The sequence below is a fragment of the Ailuropoda melanoleuca genome, chromosome 4, assembly GCF_002007445.2.
Source record: "Ailuropoda melanoleuca isolate Jingjing chromosome 4, ASM200744v2, whole genome shotgun sequence".
Taxonomy (NCBI): domain Eukaryota; kingdom Metazoa; phylum Chordata; class Mammalia; order Carnivora; family Ursidae; genus Ailuropoda; species Ailuropoda melanoleuca.
In genome coordinates this window covers 16,047,063-16,062,217 of record NC_048221.1, presented here as the reverse complement: position 1 = coordinate 16,062,217, position 15,155 = coordinate 16,047,063, and the positions used below count along the sequence as shown (strand labels likewise).

General features: G+C 48.1%; 1 protein-coding gene across 1 annotated transcript in view; it reads left to right on the top strand.

Moving 5' to 3' along the window:
* The window catches only part of CCDC12 (coiled-coil domain containing 12), a 55,626-nt gene that overhangs the window by 652 nt on the left and 39,819 nt on the right, over nucleotides 1-15,155 (top strand). The gene's annotated exons all lie outside the window — the stretch shown is intronic.

Here is a 15,155-nt window from a genome sequence, read left to right as displayed (position 1 = left end):
CAAAAAGGAAGACCCATTTCTAGGTCAGGGTGCACCTCAGGGAAAGAGGAGGGCGCTTAGTTCTTCCCAGGCTACTTCTCTGGGGATGGACCTCCTAGTCCTATTAGTTTCCAAACTTGGAAGCATCTTCCTTGCTTTTGTTTGACACCAAAATGGTCCGATTCCATTTCCACCTCGTTGATCTGTCCGAGTAATCAAGAAGAAGAACTCTGAAGTTCATTACCTGTGTGCAAACCCTGTCCCTGTCATTGGGACGGTGGGACTTGGGACAAACTGCTTCATTTCCTTGAACCTGTTTCTTCATGTCTGCAGTGGAGGATAACAACCCCTCTGTATTAATTCTCACTGGGTTGTTTTGAGATCTGACGGTCATCTGGGTGAAAGAGCACTAGGGACCACAGAGGGTGGAGCTTGTCAGTTCTGCTGTTGTTGGATGAGCAAAAACTACTAATTCTACAAAATATAAAGGCTAGTAAATACCTGGACCTTCGATGGATGAGGGGAAACAGGGACTCAACTTTTGAACTTTAAAGAGTCAGGCTGGTCAGTCTGGCTCCTGTTTCCTTTGTGCATGGCCATCCTGTGGGAAAGCGAAAGAGGAAGTAATAGAGAGTGAAAGCTAGCCAGATTGGCTTCTGCTTTTGTTGGCAGCTTGTTGGCCCTGTCAGACGGTTCTGCTTGAAAACTGCCAGGCCTAGGGAATCTCAAACCTCAGCTTGGCTAGCCAGCCTGTGCTGTTGGCTTGAATTTGGGGCCCAGATTACTGGGACTGGGCTTAAGGTCGGAATACAAAGGACAACATAGCATCCTCAGGGCCCGTTGCCTCGGGAAGGATGCCTAGGCCATCAGGAGAACTGTCTTTATTTTTATTTTTAAAGATTTTATTTATTTATTTGACAGAGAGACAGCCAGCGAGAGAGGGAACACAAGCAGGGGAGTGGGAGAGGAAGAAGCAGGCTCCTAGCAGAGGAGCCTGATGTGGGACTCGATCCCAGAACGCTGGGAAAACGCCCTGAGCGGAAGGCAGACGCTTAACGACTGTGCCACCCAGGCGCCCCAGGAGAACTGTCTTTAAAGAGGGGTTCTCTCAATGGGCTGAAAATATGGCCTGATGTTGTTGTTGTTGTTGTTTTCTCTATTTTTTGTTATTGTGGCAGAATACATGTAACATACAGTTTACCATTTGAAATAATGTTATATAACTATACCACTATGGCCAGAGCTTTTTCATCATCCCAAACGTAAACTCTGTCCCCATTAAACAGTAACTCCCCATTACCCTCCCACCCTAGCCCTTAAACCACTATTCTATTTGATTACCTTGGGTATCTTATATAAGTAGAATCACACAGTATTTGAGTTTTTTTGACTGGCTTATTTCACTCAGCATAACATTTTTGAGGTTTATTGATGTTGTAGCATATGTGAAATTTCATTCCTTTTTAAAGCTGGATAATACTCCTTTGTACTATACCACATTTTATCCATTCATTTTGGGTTGCTTCTAACTTTTGGCTGTTGTCAGTAATGAATGTATAAATATCTGTTTGAGTCTCTGTTTTCAGTTCTTTTGAGTATGGACCCAGAAGTGGAATGTTTGGATTGTATTAGCAGTTCTGTGTTTAACCTTTGAAGGAACTGCCATGCTGTTTTCCACAGCGGCTGCATCATTGTACATTTCCAGCAGCAGTAGACATGGATCCCAGTTTTTCCACGTCCTTGTCAACACTTGTTATTTTCTGTTTTGTTGATTATAGCCATTCTATCGGGTGTGAAATGGTATCACGTAGTTTTCGTGTGCGTCTCCGTAGTGATTAGCGAGTGATGTTGAACATCTCATGTGCCTGTAGCTATTTGTATATCTTCTTTGGAGAAATGTCCATTCGGGTCCTTTGCCCGTTTTTTTTTTTTTTTAAAGATTTACTTTTTTGGGGGAGAGAGAGTGAGTTCGCGCTCATCCGAACACACACAAGTGGGGGGGAGGGTCAGAGGGAGAGAATCTTCAAGTGGGCTCCCTACTGAGCATGGAGCCACAACCCATGAGAGCATGATCTGTGCTGAAACCAAGAGTCCAGTGCTTAACCGACTGAGCCACCCAGGTGCCCGTTCACCCATTTTTTAATTGACTTTTGTTGTTGTTGAGTTGTAGGAGTTCCTAATATATTCTGGATATTAACCCCCTATCAGATATGAGATTTGCAAATATTTTCTCCCAATTCCAAGGTTGTCTTTTCACTTTCCCAATAATGCCCTTTGATGTACAAAGTTCTTAATTTTGATAAAGTCCAGTTTATTTTTTCTTTTGTTGATCCTGCTTTTGGTGTCATACCTAATGAACCATTACCAAACCTTGGATCCTGAAGCTTTTCCCCCATGTTTTTTTCTAAGAGTTGTTTTTTTGTTTTTGTTTTTGTTTTTTTGTTTTTGTTTTTTTAGTTTTAGCTCTTATATTTAAGTCTTTGATCCATTCTGAGTTAATTTTTATGTATGGTATAATGTAAGTGTCTAATACAGTCTTTTGCATGTGAATATCCAGCTTTCCCAATACCATTTGTTGAAATGACGTCCTTTCCCTATTGAGCGTCCTTTCCCTATTGAATGGTCCTTTCCCTATTGAATTGTTGAAAGTCATTTGATCATATCTGTGAGACTTTATTTTGGGACTCTGTATTCTATTCTATTCGTTTATATGTCTGTCATTATGCCACTTCCATACTGTTTTGTTTTTTTAAAAAAATATATATTTATTTATTTGACAGAGAGAGAACACAAGCACGGGGAGTGGCAGGCAGAGGGAGAGGGAGAAGCAGGCTCCCTGCTGAGCAGGGAGCCCATGTGGGGCTCGAGCCCAGGACCCCAGGATCATGACCCGAGCTGAAGCCAGACGCTTAACCGACTGAGCCACCCAGTTGCCCCAACCGTACTGTTTTGATTACTATAGCTTGTAGTAAGTTCTGAAATCAGAAAGTGTGAATCTTCTGACTTAGTTCTCTTTCAAGATTGTTTTGGCTTTTTGGGATCCCTTGAGATTCCATATGAATTTTAGAATGGATTTTTCTGTTTGTACAAATAACACCATTGAGATTTTCATACGGATTGTACTGAATCTGTAATTCATTTTGGGGAGTGTTGCCATCCTAACAATATTAAGTCTTCCAATCCATGAGCATGGGACGTCTTTCCATTTATTTGTCATTAATTTTCATTCAAGTCTTTAATTTTTTTCAGCCATGCTCTCTAGTTTTCATTGTACAAGCCTTTAGCTCCTTAGTTAAATGTATTCCTAAGTATTTTATTCTTTTTGGTGCTGTTGTAGATGAGATTGTTTCCTTAATTTCCTGGTCTGATTGTACATAGCTAGTATATATAGAAATGCAACTGATAGTTGTTGATTTATAGAATCGACATCTTGGAACTTTGCTGAATTTGTTAATTATTCTAACAGTTTTTTCATGGACTCTAAACATTTCTGCATATAAAATATCCTCTGTGAACAGAGACAATTTTACTTCTATTCCAATTTGGATATCTTTTATTTCTTTTTCTTGCCTGATTGCTGTGGCTAGAGCTTTGAGTATCATGTTGACTAGAAGTTGTGAAAGTGGTCATCCTTGCTTTGTTCCTTATCATGGAAAAGCTTTCAGTCTTTCACCATTGAGTGTGACATTCACTATGGGTTTTTCAAATATGGCCTTTATCATGTTGAGGAAGTTTCCTTCTATTCCTAGTTTGTTGAGTGTTTTTATCATATCACTCTCATATCAAAGAGAGTTGAATTTTGTGAAATGCTTTTTCTTTATCAATTGAGATGATCATGTCATTCCCCCCCTTCATCCTATTAGTGTATTGCATTAATTGGTTTTTGTATGTTGAACCATTTTTGCCTTGCAGGAGTAAATTCCCCCTGGTCCTTGGTCCTTGCTGGATTCAGTTTGTTAGTATTTTGTTGAGCATTTTTGCTTCAGTGTTCATGAGGGATATGAGTTTGTACTTTTCTTGTAGCATGTGTGGCTTTGGAATCAGGGTAATGCTGAACTCATAAAATGAGTTAGGAAGTATTCCCTCCTCTTCAATTTTTTGGAAGAGTTTGAACAGGATTGGTATTATTTCTTCTTTAAATGTTTGGTAGAATTCACCAGTAAAACTATCTGGCCCTGGGCTTTTCTTTGTTGGGAGGGTTTTGATTACTTATTCAGTTTCCTTATTAGTTATAGATGTATTTAAATTTGTTATTTCTTCATGAGTCAGTTTAGGTACATTGTGTATTTCTAGGAATTTGCCCATTTCACCTAGATTTTCCAGTTTGTCGGTGTATTGATTGCTACTTTAATTGGGTTTAATCTTCACATTTCTGGCTTCAGAAAGCTCTTGGCTATGAACTCATCTGTAAAAAAATATGCAGTCGGAAATCACATGGCTTCTATCTTAGAATTGAGACTTCACTGGCCTTTGGAGTTTCCTTTCATTCTTTTTAAGGAAGAGTTATTGTGAAGCCACATTCTTGCTCCGTTGGAAACCTTTTCCTTTCCTGGTGCGTCTTTCCTATCCAGGAGCTCCTGATTTTTCTACTTTCTCTAGTCCTTTTCGTGCAAAGGGGAAGTTAGAATTTTTTGTTGACTCTTCAGTTTCCAGGCTGTGGTGTCAGTGGGTGGATTAGTGGCAGGTGATGAAGTGTTGTTCGGCTTGGTTCAAAATGGGTTATTGGAGCTGGTAATTCAGTCCTTCAGGAGACGTGTAGTGGGTCCGTCCTGTGCGCCAGTCACTAGGCACTAGAGGTATAGCATTGAACAAAGCAGATAGAAGTCTCTGCCCCAAGCAGCTTGCAGTTAGCTGGAGAGACAGTCAGACAACATACATAGTGTTAGATAGAGAAGGTGCAAGAAAAGGAAAGAAGGAAAGTGGGATGGGGAGTACGTAGTGCCCCTCTTTTTCTCTGTAGCTCGTAAGGGTTTAATTTTGTTTATTAAAGACAACAGTGTTTTCAGATTTGACATGGAAATGATGCCAGTTGCTTGCTTTATCTTATCTAGGTCTTGATGACTACCCTGAGAAGAAGGAAGGAGGAGGGTTAATTTATAGGTGGAAGCACTGAGGCTAATAAACGTGGGGTGGTTTGCCTAAGGTCAGCCAGCTGGGAGGCAAGTGAGTGTTAGCTTAGGAGAGGCCATGAGAACAGGTGGTGACTCTCTTTATGTACTGACTTGGACCGGTTGCCCAGGTGCAAGGTAGGGGAGAAGCTGGAGAAACCAGTTGTATACTTGCTAGTAGCTTTTGGTTTTTTTGAGTTACACACTCAAAAACAAAACAAAACAAAAAAACAACAGTGGGAAAAGAGTACAGGCCCCAAGTCCAGTCTGCCCTGATGGGTATGTCTTAATCCCCTCTGGATCCTGATTCTGGTCCTCCTTTCCCCTGGTGAGGATGGGGATGCCCTTATTTGCCACAGTTTTGTTTTGTTTTTTTAGTGGTGAAGTACATATAACCTAAAATTTTCCATCTAAGCCTTTGTCAGTGGCATTAGTATATTTACAAGGCTGTATAACCATCACCACTATTTCCAGAGTTTTTTCATCACACCCGACAGAAACTCTACCCCCATCAAGCAGCGACTCCCTATTAATCTTATCCCAGCCCCTGGCAACCCCTCATCTACTTTCTGTTTCCATGATTTTGCCCATTCCGAGTACCTTATGTAAGTGGAATCTTACAATATTTGTCCTTTTGTGTTCGGCTTACTTCACTTAGCATAAGCATAAGTTTTCAGAATTCATCCACGTTCTAGCATGTAAGAGAATGTCGTTCCTTTTTAAGGCTGAATAATATTCCATCGTAAGTATATACTATAGGCAGTGGGTGTTTGTTCATCTGTTGATGGGCACCTTTTGGCTGTTGTCACTAATGCTGTCGTTGGCATATTGGTGTACTTACTGGCTCACACGTGGTATTTGAGTCCCTGTTTTCAGTTCTTTTGGCTATATACTGAAGGAGTGGAATTGATGGGTCAGATAGCAGTTCTGTGTTTAACTTTTGGAGGAACCACCAACCTGTTTTCCACTGTGGCTGTACATTTTCCACTACCACCAGCAGTGCACGAGGGTTCCAATTCCCCTACAGCCTTGCCCATCACTTGTTTTTCTTTTAAAAAAGTACAGGATGGGGGCGCCTGGGTGGCTCAGCCGGTTAAGCGTCCAACTCTTGATTTCAGCTCAGGTCTTGACCTCAGGGTCGTGAATTCAAACCCCGCGTTGGGCTCCATGCTGCGCGTGGAGCCTACTTTAAAAAAAAAATTATAGGGTGCAAGGGCGATCTGGCTGCAACATCTGTACCCCACTGATCGCCAGGGTTGGCTCGGCTGATCTGGATGGCTGGGTGGGTGTCCCCTCCTCCCTCACTGCTCCACGTGCAGCCCTCCCAGAGCTGTGTGGTTGCTGGAAGAGGGTGACCTTCCCTCATGGAGGAGGACCGTTCTTCGTCAGGGGTATACGAGTTAGCTGCGCTCCCCTGCCAGAACCTCCAGCCAAGCTCTCAAGGTCCATTTGCAGGAGAATGTAGGGTAGACAAGCTTCCAAGACTCCAGACACGTCCAGATGAGGTGCTGCATGTGGCAGTCTGCCTTTCTTTAAAAACAAAATAAATGATAGCTATCCTAGTAGGTGTGAAGTGGCATCTCACCGGGGCTTTGATTTACATTTCCCGGATGGTAAGTGCTGTTGAGCATTTAATCGTGTGCTTAGCTGCCGTCCGTGTATGTTCTTTGGAGAAATATGTATTCATATCCTTCGCCCATTTTTCCATCGGGTCGTTTGTCTTTCTGTTGTTGAGTTGTGGTTGAATTCTTTATGTATTCTGGATATTAAACTGTTGCTAAAAATGGGACTTCCGGGTATTTTTTTCCCCGTTTTGTGGGTTGGCTTTTCTTTCTCTCGGTAGTGTCCTTTGATGCACAAAGGTTTTTAGATTTTGGCGTGGCCCAAAGTTACCTGTTTTTTCATACAAGAGTGCTTTTCGCATCATGTTTAGTCTCTGCAGGACCTGAGTGATGTTTCTGTTAGGGTCGGTGCCTGAGAGAAAGACAGTCAAAGGTCTCAAGTTCGAGTTACTTTTCCAGCCCAGTCATTTCTTGGGAGACTGATGAGTGGTGAGGCTGGAGAGGAAGTAGGGCCAGCCTGCTGTGGGCAGACAGGGAGCAAGGAGGCCCCTCCCTCGGGTGGAAGGGGCTCCCCACTTTTAGCTCCATCATCTGATGTGACGATGAGACCACTGTAGGATGGACTCCAGGGTCCAGCACTTTGCCAACCTGCCCTGGCCACTGGAGAGTCCCTGTCTGCCCCAAGGGGATGGCTCCTTGCTGGTCCCCTAGCACTCAGTGGCACGTCCCTCACTGACACCTACCACACACATGGTCTTGCTGGAGGCATCAAGATTTCATGCCTGGGGTTGATTTCCCTCCTGGTGCTAGCTTCCTCTCCTCCCCACACTGGACAGTGAGCTCAATTTAGTGATCGTCTGGGGGAGCCAATCCTGACACTGTGACAAATGGAGACAAGACCCGGGCCGTAAGGTTTCCGCACATTATTCCGCAGTAAAGTTTGGTTGTAGCTGTGCGCTGGCAGTCTTTTTTATTTTTTATTTTTTAAAGATTTTATTTATTTATGTGACAGAGAGACAGCCAGCGAGAGGGGGAACACAGCAGGGGAAAGGGAGAGGAAGAAGCAGGCTCCTAGCGGAGGAGCCCGACGTGGGACTCGATCCCGGAACGCTGGGATCACGCCCTGAGCCGAAGGCAGACGCTTAACAACTGCGCTACCCAGGCGCCCCTGCGCTGGCAGTCTTAAGAGTACTTCCCTGCCAGCCCACCTGACTGATTTGTGAGGGGGCAAGCCACGAGGTTCCGAGGTGCCGGGATGCCCAAGGTCAAGGAGCATCCCGAGTGACCTCTGGATTCCAGCCCGCATAACCCCCTGGAGGAGGGGGATTCTCTGCAGGGTGCAGTGTGCCCACAGGTCAGCCAGCCCCGGTGATGGGGGGAAGAGCACATAGGCTATTAGACTGTACTGCTGGGGGACATTTCCTGGGAAAGCCAGGCTGGGCCTGGGGTTGCTCCCTGAGAAGGCAGAGTGGAATTTGGGCTGAACTGTGGAGGATGGGATCGGGAAGCACATAGTGGGGTAGCTGGAGAGGAGTATTCCACGGGGGTAGCTCCGAGGTGGGGACATTTTGGTGGGCACAGAGGGGACAGTCGGGGATGCTCCACACGGTTTGACAGCAAGCAGTTGGCAGGGATTGGGGTAGGGATGAGGTCCGAAAGTGCTGCTCAGTGCTTTGGTGGCCAAGTTCTGCAGGATCCTGCCCTTCTAGTGGGGAGGGCAGCTGTCCACATTTCTTTTCTTTTCTTTTCTTTTCTTTTCTTTTCTTTTCTTTTCTTTTCTTTTCTTTTCCTTTTTTTTTTTTTTTAAGATTTTATTTATTTGTCACGGGGAGAGAGTGAGAGCTCCCAAGCAAGGGGGAGGGGCAGACCCCCCACTGAGCAGGGATCTGATACAGGACTTGATCCCAGAACTCCTGGATCATGACCTTAGCCGAAGGCAGATACTTAACCAACTCAGCCGCCCAGGGGTCTCGAGCCGCCCACATTTTTGTATTGTATTTGAAGCTCATTTCTTGGTGCTCATCCAGACGTTCCAAGCTGGGTGAGTAGGGGAACCGTTTCAGGCTGTGTAGATGAAGCTCGGGAGCCTCTCTCTACAGTGCTGCCCAGCAGGGCACTGGGAGGCCACTTCGTCCTTCTCTGACCTCTTTCTTTTTTTTTTTTTTTTAATGATTTTATTGATTTATTTGGCAGAGAGAGACACAGCCAGCGAGAGAGGGAACACAAGCAGGGGGAGTGGGAGAGGAAGAAGCAGGCTCCCAGCAGAGCAGGGAACCCAATGCCGGGCTCGACCCCCAGACCCCGGGATCACGCCCTGGGCCCAAGGCAGACGCTTAATGACTGAGCCACCCAGGCGCCCCTCTCTGACCTCTTTCTTAGCAGCCAGAAGGAGGCTCCTAAAGGTTGTTAACTTGGCACAAACCCTTTCCCTTGGCTGTCGGCTTTCGCCAGCATCTAGCCTGGAGCGGGCTGTCCCTTTGTGCCCTGGGACAGGGAGGGTGGTTGTCCCCAGCCCCTCGGGTTGCACCTGAGCTTGGAGCAAGCTCTGGCTGTGAGCTTGCAGGCCGTGCGGCAGTTCCTGTTTCTCACCTGGCTCTGGGGACCCGGGCCATGCTGTGCGGTGCTGGCCAGCACCACAGCTAGGAGCCACGTGTGGTCCTTGAGCCCTTGAAATGTAACCAACATGATGTTTTATTTTATTCCATTTTACTTACTTTAAACAGCCACACTTGACTTAGGGTTGCCTTACTGGACAATGCATCTCTGGAGAACTTGCTCCCTCTTGCCCAGCTCGGAAGAGACTCTGTCTCTGCCCGAACTCTCATTTATTGAGAGCTATGAAGGAGAGGGTAGGTGGAAACCCAGATGGCCATGAGCTCAGCCTTGGGGAGCCCAGGGCTTTGAAGCTAGAGCAGGGGCTTCAAGTAGTCAGTCTTCGTGGCGGGTGTCTCTGGCAGGTGCTTGTTTCTGGCCTTCTGTGTGTGCATCTGGTGGCGTTAAATGCTGACAGTTGTGATCTATACACTCGAGAAACAGGCGGTCTAGAGAGTGGGGAGAGTGCCAGGGTGGAGGGGAGCTCACTGATAATCTTGGACTTGGGTGCACTGGGGAGGGGTTTAGCCACTGTGGGCTCAGGGTGGGAGGGGGAGCTGGAGGGAAGGGCCGGCAACTGTTGGGGGGACAGAGAGGAAAGGGCAGCGAGATGTGGGGAGGTGGGTGTGGAGAAGAGCCCAGGGTTCTGGGTGAGGAGTCAGACTTGTCCGTGCTCTGTTCATCCCTCAGGAAGTTGCCTCTGACTTGGCCGCTTGCAGCTATGTCCCCATGCCCAGCAGCCTGATGGCTAAGTTAGTGGAAAAGTCACTGCCTCCGTGCTGACAGCCTCTTAACAGATCGGTGGTCATAACATGTACATGGCACTTTGTGATGGGATCTCATAATTTGCTCAGTGCAGAAACAGCCCTTCGAGGTAGGTTTAAAACAGTTTATCCCTGCTTAATAGACCAGGAGGCCTGGGCTGAAGGGACCTCTCATGAATGTGCTTTGGGACGTTGCCAACCTTAGATGGTCCCCTAAGCCCTGGGCCCTGTATCCCTCTCCATGTGTCACCCCCAGGTGCTTGGGAAGAAGCAGCCCCTAGGACGGGGTCTTCTTCCCATCCCACACAGAAACTGCCATCAGGCCACCTGGGGGAGCTGGGTGACAGGAGAGCACGGGCTTTGGAGTCCGATGGATCTGGTTTAAATCTCAGCTCCATTCATCCCCTTGGTGGGACCCAGAGTGGATCTTTAAAACTCTGTGCTTCCCTCCGTAGCCTTGTCTGTAAAATCAAGGCGTGGCTTCTGACCTCATCAGTACCTGGAAGAGCAGAGAGAGATGGCTAGTTCAAGGTCTTGCCCATGGGCCTTTTATAAATGTAGATGTGGGTCTGTTCTCACCCACCCTGTTGAAGTGAGGAAGTCTGGGTGGGCCTTCAGCCCTCCCAGCTGGGTGATGGTGGGCGGAGCTGACCCTATTTCCGAGGGAAGCAAAGAGGACATCTTGCTGGTCCCCCGCCTTCCACAGCCTAGCCCTGCTTCCTTGAAGGTGGAATTGACTTGTGGTGCAAGGTGTTAGATTAACAAAAAAGTGGATTTGCAGAGCCACAGCCAAGGTGGGGTGTGTGTTCCCCATTCTTCCCAAGGACTGACCGTCTCTTCCAAGCTCTGCTCAGACCCTGCAGTCTGGGAGCCAGTGAGAGGGAGAAACTGGTGGGTGGGAAGTTGGGGACTCCCAGCACAGACACCTGTTGATGAACCAGTGTTGCAGCTTCGAGTTGACTCATCCTTTCCCAGGGCCTCGATTTGTTCATGTGTGGAATGAAGATGTTGGATCAGTGCAAGGTTCTCAGACCTGCCTGCGCGGGAGGATCCCCTGGGGCGACAACGTACCTTCTTTTCTCTGGCTCCACCCCAGATCTCCTGTTGGGATCTTGGTAGGGAGCCTAGAAATCATGCATTTTTAAAGATCCGCAGATGATTCATTTTTCTGCAAGTCTGTAATCACTTCCTTGACATTCTCCCTTGACAAGAGGAAGTAGAACACCTCCTTTCCCTGGAGCATTCGGTGCTCATCCTCGGCGGGAAACTCTGCAAGCAGCATCAAACCAGCATTTATTGAGCACCTGTTGTGTGCCTGGCCTGGGGATCCAGGTTGTGAATCAGACCGCCTGTCTGCCTCAAGGGGCTTCCGTGGGAGGGGTCGGTAGACAGTGTATACATGTGAACAGGGAAGAGAGTGTCAGGGACTTGTGAGTGCTGGGGTGCATGTATGTTGAAGGAGGGCCGGTGCAGCTGCCCTAAGACAGGAAGGCCTCTGTGATTGGGAAGTTGGAGATGGTGGTGGTTGCGGGGCAGGGATGGGATGCCAGATCTGGGAAGAGCGTTCTAAGCTGAGTGGAGAACAAGCTTGGCTTGTTTAAGGCAGAGAAGGAACCCCTTCATGGCAGGTGTCAAGTGTAGGGTTGGAGGGTTGGGTGGGGATGGGAGTATAGAGGCCCTGGCAGGCTGGGGCCACAGGGGCAGGACCTCGCTCTAGTGGGGCTGGGGAGCCGTCGGAGGCCCGAGTGCTGGGTCCTGCCCCGAGTGTGCGTGGAGGCAGGAGGCTGCTGCATTAGCTCAGCTGTGAGGCAGCGGCCCTCAGGGTTACAGGACATCCCGGCAGGTGGACTGTGGGGGCAGCGGGCTGGGGGGATGACAGGGCCCGTTCCTGAGATGAGAGGTGCAGAGAGAGTGGTTTTGAAGGGGAACCAGGAGTCTGGTGTGGCCACATCAGGCCTGACTATTAGCCATCTGAGTGGAGAGAGCCTGTCACGCAGGCGTCGGGACTGCAGAGAGAGGCTTGTGTGGGTAGGATCTGAAGCCCTGGGGCCAGATGAAGGTCCCCTGGGGACCTTTAGACAGTAGAGACGGAGGGCTGGGGGGCAGGCAGGGCCCAGGGGCTCGCCCTGCAGCATGCAGGAGGAAGGGGCAGAGGAATCTTGGGGAGGGGGAAGTGCAGTGGGGCTGAGAGAAGCCGGGGGAGGACTGTAGTGGGTTTGGGCCGGCGAGCTTGGTCCAGCTGTTTGCAGGCAGCGTGTGGGGAGGGGAAGGTGCCGGAGGGGTCCCGGCCACAGGCGCGCTGTGAAGTGGGCCTTTGCGCCGCTTTGAGGTCTCCCCAGCCCTCACTCATGAGACTCACTGATCTCAGGAGAGGCAGCACCAGGCTGAGGCGGTGCTCGTGGCTTTGCTCTGTGGGCTGGCCCAGCGTTGCCGAGTGGGTAGCCTTCCTGCTCTGTTTCTGGTCGGTGGTTTTGCCCCTGCCCCCTTCCCTGCAGGTGGGCTGGTCCCACCAGCTGAATGCTACCCCTGAGTCAGGCTGGCAGCTTCACTCCTGGTCCCCTGCTCCGGGGGCTGTTAGACAGGTGGCTTTTGTCACCCGGCTCCGCTGACTCCGGGACCCGTAGGTAGATAAGTCTTCATGCATCTGAGCCTCACGAGTCTTTGGCCAGGAGTGGCCACAGTAACCGCTGCCTCCCAGGACGTAGACGAAGGGGGACGGTGTGTTCTGGAAGTTGAGAAGTGGGTAGTGCGTGTGCACATCTGTGCTTCCTGCTGTTCTTTCATTTTACCCTGGTGAGGAGGACCCCTTTGTTTTACAGATGTGACAGCGGAGACCTAGGCAGTGTCACCCAGGGCCCACCCCCTGGCCCCCTGACCTTGGTCCCCTCCCTGGAGCTGGGTGCTGGGGAGCCCCCCACCTCCTGGCTGAGTCCTGTGGTGTCGTCCCCATGGCTCTGGCTTCCCCTTGGAGCTGTGCAGGGAGGGCCCTGCAGTGGGCTGCAGCAAAGAGAAGAGGACCATCCCTTAAACTGGTCTCCTACCCTGGGGAGAACCTACTGGCCTGGGCTAGAGGTGGGCTTCTTTCCGAGTTTCCCTCAGAGAGCAGGGCTTCTCGAGGCAGACGCATGCCATTCTGGGTCTTTCACTGTTTAGCTCGCCCGTGATGGCCAAGGCAGCCGTGTGAAGCACCTCTGGACAGGAGGCCATGGGACAAGGTCCTTCTTTGTTGCTGTGCTCCTGACACGTTGTTGGGGCCTCAGTTGCCCCTTTGAGTGACTCCTGTGATGTGACAAGATATAACCAGGTGTTTGCAAGGCTTCACTGATCGGGGACAGGAATTGGAAAGCAAAGGAATCTTGAAATTCAAGCTGGTTTTTAATCTATTATCTTTTGCAACGGAAGAATTTTTGTGACCTTGAGGGCGAATCCCTCCGTTGTTTTCACCTGTTCCCTAGAGCCGGGAGGGCGGAAGGGGCTGTGCTTCCCTCCAAGTAGCCGTCTTCTCGGTGTGCTTCGGGGTCCTGAGGTCTTCCTCTCTTTGAGGACGAGGACTGACTTCTTGTCCTCGAGACAGAATTCGTTCTCTCTTTAGATTTTAGTAATTTTGGTTTCTACATGGGCTTAAATTCTGTTTTTAACAACTCTGTTGTGGCATTCAAAAAACTTCCCTTTTCAGTTGAAATATACTGTACATAGAGAAAAGTAGACAGATCAGCCCAGTAATTTTTATTAATCGAACACATGATGTCATCAGTCACTCAGATCAAGAAAGGCGACAGCCTTCCAGCATCCCCCTCCTGCTCCCTGCCCAGGTGCTCGCGCCCCAGGAGTAATCACTTGGGGCTTTTAACGCCGTAGGTCGGCTTTTCTTTCGAATTTTAGATAAATGGGCTCATACACTACATACTCTTCTGGAGTCTGGCTTCTTTCATTCATTGTTGTGTCTGTGAGCCGTTGGGTGTGGCCGTCAGTTCATCTTCCTGCTGTGTAGTATTCCATTGCGTGACTGTACCGCAGTAGATCCGTCCTACTCTAGATTTTCAGGCTAGAGCCATACTCTGCTGTTCCCGGTCTTGTCCATGTGTTGGTGAACACATGTACGTATATCTGCTGGGTATATTCCTAGGAGTAGAATTTGCTAGTCATAGGGGAGACACTGCCCTACAGCCCTCCCAGCGGCTAAACCGGTCCACACCCCCACCCGCACTCCAATACTCCAGCCCTGGTTAGTCTTTTTCAAGTTGGCCCTGCTGGTGGAAGTGTAGTGGTTATCCCTTTGTGGTTTAAATTTTCATTCCCTTCCTAACTGATGCAGTTGAGTATCTTTTTATATATTTATATGAAGTACCTCTCAAGCCTTTTTGCCTCCTGTCCATTTTTGTTGGGTGGCCGGACACCTTTTCCTATTAATTTCTAGGTGTTCTTTGAGACCTGGGTAAGTCCTTTATTCTGTATATGTATTGCATTTTCTCCCCCTTTGGGCCTTGACTCTTCACCCTTTTAATTGCATTCTTTGGTGAACAAAACAAGTTTTTTATTTTTATGTAATCCAATTCATCAGGGTTTTGTTTTGTTTTTTTTCCTGAACATCTTCTGTGGCCTGCTTAGGGAAATAGTTGCATACTCCTAGGTCACGATGACGTTCTCTTATGTTATATTCTAGAAGTTGTTTTGTTGTGGTTTTTTTTTTTTTTTACATTTCTTAACTTAAATTCAATTAATTAATATATAATGTATTATTGGTTTCCGAGGTACAGGCCTGTGATTCATCAGTCTTATATAATACCCAGTGCTTATTACATCACATGCCCTCCTTAATGTCCATCACCCAGTTACCCCATCCCCTCGCCCCCCTCCCCTTCAGCAACCCTCAGTTTGTTTCCTGTGATTAAGAACCTCTTACAGTTTGTCTCCCTCTCTGGTTTTGTCTTGTTTTATTTTTTCTATTCTAGAAGCTTTATTTGTTTTATTGTCTTACCTTTCACCTTTAGATTTCCAGTCCGTCTGGAATTCTTTTTTTTAAGATTTTATTTATTTGAGAGAGCAAGAGAGAGAGTACAAACGGGGACAGGCAGGCAGAGGGAGAAGCAGGCTCCTTGTTGAGCTGGGAACCCAACTGGGGGTTCCATCCCAGGACCCTGGGATCATGA